This window comes from Pongo abelii, chromosome 10 (genome assembly GCF_028885655.2).
Source record: "Pongo abelii isolate AG06213 chromosome 10, NHGRI_mPonAbe1-v2.0_pri, whole genome shotgun sequence".
NCBI classification, from domain to species: Eukaryota; Metazoa; Chordata; class Mammalia; order Primates; family Hominidae; genus Pongo; species Pongo abelii.
This window is the reverse complement of record NC_071995.2, coordinates 89469514-89475513: the sequence shown is the minus strand read 5'-3', so window position 1 is coordinate 89475513 and position 6000 is coordinate 89469514. Positions and strand designations below refer to the sequence as shown.

Here is a 6000-nt window from a genome sequence, read left to right as displayed (position 1 = left end):
ATTTATTTTTCTGAAAAAGGGCACGTAAAAATAGGACTGTAGCAGATGAAAATGTAGACTTCAAGGGCCATTATATTGTAAAAAAAAAAAAAAAAGCGTAATTGCAGAAACCAAATTTGAAGGATTTATAGACTGAATTAAATCTGCAGATACATTTTTGGATTCTATAGTAATTTTAAATCATTTGATTTTGAATTCCTTTACACTTAGCATGTTCTCTCTAATTTGCTGTTGTATCTACCACTTTCGATTGACTTTAATTCAGTTCATTTGGTTTATATAGAACACCTGCCTGACCCTGTGCTCAGAGAATGTGTGCATTTACATGGATTCGATCTAGTAGAAGCATGGGATACTTTACTTAGAAGGAGGAGACAACTGAATAAACACAACCCTTGAGAAGAGAAAAGGGAATAGGAGCCTAGGAATGGGAATGTATTTTTAACTTCTTGCACTGTTGTAACAGGGAAGTCAAAGAAGATACGCAGAAGTGCAGGTGAATTTGATAGTGGAAAGTTAACTATTTCTCTGATGACTTCTATATTTTCAGTGCAGAGAAATGGAATATAGGATCTTTGAATACAGAAGCTATGTTATAAAACATTCATCTTAATGTTGGAAAGGGAATCAATGTCAGAAACACACTAGATCTGCCAGCCAAGGTTGAAGCTTATCTGAAAGAACTTGAAGTGAAACCAATTATCATTGTATGTGATCTTCACTAGTAATATACAGTTTCTCAGATGCAGAATGGGAGACACTTGGGAGTTGTGCTAAACCAAAGTTGAGGTTTTCCCTGGTGAGTATAATAGAAGGGAAAAGAGAAAGAGCAAAAGTGTTTGAAAGGGAGTAATTATGATAATGGCCCATGGAATCCAAGGGTAAGGAGAAAGTGAAGATAGAAATTTCAATGGATGGTACAAAAGTGATGAGGTCTATGGAATGAAAGTCTCATGAGGCAAAAAGACAAATGATAACAGTACCCTATTGGTAGGTTATATAATGCCTGATGATAACAAGCTGATGGGTTCAAGAATGATGGTGAGAGGCTGAGTAGGAAAGTGGTGACTTCTACACGTGAGAAGACAAAGCAACCGACAGGCCACCATGATAGATGGATCACACATGGAGGTTCATGTAATTGTGAACGATGATGGACATGTGTGGAGGGAATGAATGAACCAGTTGCAAAAGTCATCAACCATAAAAGAGCTGGACAAGGATGTCTAGCAGCTGATGACAGGGAGGATGTTGTGGGTAACTAAGCCACATGTTATGAGTTTCAGAATGAATAATGTTTTTGAAAAAGTAAAGAGATCATTTGGGAGAGAAAATGCAGAGCACAAAAAAACTCTCCATTCTTAAATTATGTGGGGGAGGAAGAACAGCCAACCAACCACCACTTTGAAAGGACTGCAGAGGAAAACCTTTGTCGGGAGACAGCCAGATTCTTTTAAGGTAATGGAAATAAAAGAAGATTTTCTGAAAGAAGCTGAGACAAAGATTGCAGAGAAGGCTTGAAAGATACTGGGAGGAGAAGATTGGATAAAATCAGCATGGTACATGTGGGTTTATGGTGATATGAAGGCCTGGGGCTTTGGATTTCTGCTGAGTAGGAGGCCTCTGAGACAACATGAGGCTTATCTTAATAGTTCTTTTTTGGAAGATAGGTAATGATTGCAGTGAATTTTTGTTGTTGTTGTTGTTTTTGTTTTCCCTTATAATCAGTGAGGTGGAACATCTACACCCTCCCATAGCTCTTAATAATGTCACCTTTTGAAGCCAGGGGCAAGGGCAGGCAACACGGGGCTGTCCTCACAGTGTCTGCTCACCTTTGCTGTAGAACAGAGAGAAAGTAATCACTGGGAGAAAACTGTGTTTGGTTTAAAATTAATTCTGTTTAAGCAAGCAGAGTTGTGTTTAATTAATTGTGTAAAGAGCTGCAGTCAAAAGGTTTTTCAAAGTGTTTTGGGGCTTAAAGAGATAAAGCTGCAAAGCCTCTGTTTCTAGATAATGCCAGGAGTCATAATAACTGATCACCCAAGGGTTTCTAATAACCAAGCATGGGCACTATTAAGAAAATTATCATGAGACTAGAAGATATTCACCAAGGATAAGAAAGGCTGGAGCTGGTAACTTATCCTTCCTCATTGCTCAGTCTTGATTAGGTCCTCGTGTGATTGTAACCAATTTGAGGGCTCACACTTCAAAATAGATTTTGAAATATTGGAGAGGGTCCCAAAAAGATAAAGAGAAATGATTAAAGAAATCAATTGTTATAAGGAAATGTAAAAATCGTATTTATTTGGAGGAAGAAAAGGTTCAAGAATGATCATTTCTGCTTGCAATGCTATACAAAGACAAGTAGTTTGGCCTTTAAGTTGTCATGAAAATCGGACTTCAACTGCACAGTGCTCTGAAGCCTAAGGAAGGCACAATTTAAACACCAACAGTTCAACAAAGGATAGTGTTGAAACAATATTTCTGGAAATAGTCTTGTAAGTTTAACCAGAGCCCTCCAGAAAGCAAGAAGCTAGGTAGCTCTCACCTCTCTGTCACCTGACAAGGTGCACAGAATACTAGATCAAATATTGAGGGAAAAGGAAGAAAGTTAGGTATTTTCATAGATACTCAAAGAATCTGTTGTTTCTTCTAAAACATTCAGCAGAGCCTAAAGCTAGTGAGAGATAAATAGGCTTTGAATCAGAAATCTGTGGAACTGAGAGCTAACACTGCCTTTTTGTGTATACACATATCCCTCAGAGAGACTCAATCATGTCTAGGGACCTGACACAGGGAAAAGCCAATTTGATTTCCTCTTTCTTTGTGTCACACATGGTACTGTATCATTTAACATCTGAGTCTCTGAGTCTCAGTAGTCCCATCTGTGAATAGTGGTAAGCACTCTGCTTAAGACTGTGTTGAGGCGATTAACAATCACATATGAAATCACCTGACACCCCACGTGGACCTTGCTGCTAAAGAGGACAAGCCTAGAAACTTGGATTCAGGCATCTTTCCAGCACTGCTTCTAAAAGTGGCCTTTATATGGTGGGGTGAGACTTCACAGATGCCAGAAATAAGTCCCTGTCTCCAAGATAGCCTCTCTATTTTTTGAGAGGTTTTGGTAGACTTCATACATTACCCATTATCACTGTTTCTGCTCCAAATAAAATTGTTTTTGAGAAAAATAATGCATACTAAGAACAAATCATTTGGAAACAGGGTTGGATGATGGGGATGACAAATGAGAATGCCCTGAATAGATGGGCAAAGACATTTTGAGGGCAGGGAAGATGGGAGCAGAGGCAGGAAGGGGAGTGAGAGAATCCTAAAGACAAACCTTCTTCTCTCCCATCACTTGGCCCAGGAGTAATCCTGCTTTCAAAATTCAATACATCTATTCACTTGCAGACATGAAGGAAAAGATTCCTGAAGCATAAGTGAGAACCAAATTGCTAGATTTATCTAAAGCATACCAGAATATAAGATGCAACTTTCTTCTTTCTCTAGGACTTATACAATGTAAAATTGAGGTATGGAAATTTAAAGCATATTTTTTTCTCTTCATATTTGTATTAAAGTTCAATTTTACAAACCATGGAAGTTAACAAGAGCTTAAAATAAAGCTTCTATTCTAAGGAAAAAATGTGTAATTTGATGTATTCGTCTATGATAGATAAAATAACTTTTTTTAAAAAGAGCCCCTTTTCTCCCCAAAACACGCAGATCATATTTATGCATTACTTCTGGAGGTAATTTTTTTAAAGTTATGCAAAAGGTTCATTTTTTCCTGCTTTGCTATCAAAGCATTCCATGCAATCAAAATACTTGGGATATCCTTTTTTACTTACCCAATATTAAACAGGTAAGGTTTCTGCAACATTTACCAAATTTCACTTAACATTAATGAAAAGTGAAGAAAGCAATTCAAGACTTCAAGTTTTGGGAAAATTATTTCTTATTAGAACTAAAATATCCATCTATAGTATCACTGTATACATGAACTTCATTTCTTAATTGGTGAATTTGCTATAGATGAGGTATGTTAAATCCAACTTTTTCCATCTAAAATTTTAAGGTGATACTTTGGCAATTATAACTCCATTAACATAATTTCAAGAACTTTATATACTATGTGATTTGGATCCTACTGCTTAGTTTGGGTGACTATAAAATAATTTGAGGTTTTTTAAAGACTGAGAAGTATTTCTCAATGTTAGGTTTTGCAAACAGAAAGTTGAGTGTTATAAATTCCACCTCCCACAGACCAGAATTCACATCCATTGGTCAGGGGCAAATACCACTAGCTCTGCATCCTCAGTCACTTTGTGCCATTTCATCAAGTCAGAGCCAAAGGTAAGTTTTTATACTTGCTTTCTTCTTGGGTCAGACTTTTTTCCCTACTATAACAACCTTTAAAAAATAATTTAACTTGCCTTAATATCATCTGGTGAATTTTGATTCAATGGATTTGGTTTATTTTTGTTATTGACTTTGTATTTATATTATTCTTGGAAAATCCAAAATTTTGAATTAGCTTAGGAATTAATAACATACAGCAAATAGTTAATCTCAGTAGTCATGACAGATACCAATAAAATTATAGTAGTTTCCAATATATGCCTTAAGTAAAGTTTCCTGACACAGACCACATTATTTGCCAGTATAGACAGGCACTATTGATTGATATTAATTGAAATTTTACGAAAAGGGAGGAAATAGTGAAATTTCATGAGATTAAAAGTATTGTAATGATTACATGACATTATGCATTTAAAATTTTTTTGAGCTATATATTGAAAGTTTTAAATACACAAATTTTAAAATATTAAGAAATGGTATAAAGTGAACACAAAATTAAAGTTTTAATTAAGAAACTACATTAAATGCTAATATAATTACTTGAAGAAAGGAATATAAATTTTTTAACTAAACATAGATAGATGCTGTTTATGTTTTTAAGATTCACACAGACTGCATTATAGTTGATAGCTCTAGGAGTGATGCAAAATGCAAGTAAATTCTGAGATGTAGCTATATGTAATCAAATATAGTATGACGTGAGAAAAAAGGCCAGCAAGTGTATAATTTCTTTGAACAGTGGAAGTTGCCAGAAACATATAAGGAAAATGTTTTTTTTAAGTTCATAGTGGCTTCTGTTAATGTTTCCAACTTGATTATGGGAGAATGGTTCCTGGAAGATTTGCAAACCCACTGCTTTATTAAGTAGGACTTTGTTGGTAATTGCCTAGAACAGTTCCAAATCTGCAGTCCTGCAAAGACTTCTGCAAAGGCAACTGAAATAGAGGCTTACTTTATCCTGTATGAATAAGAAATTTATTTGAAGAAAGCATAGGAAAGCTAAGAAGGAGCTCCTTGTACTGCTTCTTATTCTCAGAGGAATTTCATATCCTTCTGCCTAAACCTGCTTCATAAAGACTTTCTTTCAAGTAACTGAAGGTCATTTTGTCTGCCAGTGCATTCAAGTTTAAAAGTAATATTTATCATGAATTCTCTTTTATATGTATGCATACGTACTAACACCACAGGTACTGTTCTTAAAGTAAACCCAAGAAGTGTGTCCAAAATGTAAAAGCTTCTAAAATTAGACATGCTTGATAAAGAATTTTACAATACTTTGCCTGCTCAATAAGGGATCACTAGGTAACATTTTGGTAAGGCTAACTTAAATGTTTCAAATTAAACATGAAGTTTTTTTCTAAACCAAAATGTATTCAAATGAGTACATACAGAACTAAAAATATAATTAAAATTATAGGATCTTGATTGAATCCTCAAAAAGCATAATGTTATAATGGAAAATAAGAATTGTGCTTATTAAGGAATTAAAAAGCAAAGATGGCTATAATCCCATAGGCATACAAGGGAATCTTACCAAATAGTGCCTTTTAAACATGTATTCCTGTTGGTTCTGAGTTCAAATCTTAGATAGCTATTAAGAATTAAATAAAATACTGAGGACTAAAGGAAATTTTT

General features: G+C 35.0%; 1 protein-coding gene across 2 annotated transcripts in view; it reads left to right on the top strand.

The window, feature by feature from the left end:
* Window positions 1-1296: 1296 nt before the first annotated feature.
* EPYC (epiphycan) overlaps window positions 1297-6000 on the top strand; it is a 45061-nt gene continuing 40357 nt past the window's right edge. The window contains exons 1-2 of one of the 2 annotated variants that reach the window (XM_063712219.1): window positions 1320-1458; window positions 4270-4359. The gene's annotated coding sequence lies outside the window, so the exon portion shown is untranslated. Of the gene's footprint in view, window positions 1459-4269; window positions 4360-6000 lie in introns of both variants that reach the window. The other variant, XM_024256977.3, reaches the window with a different exon arrangement.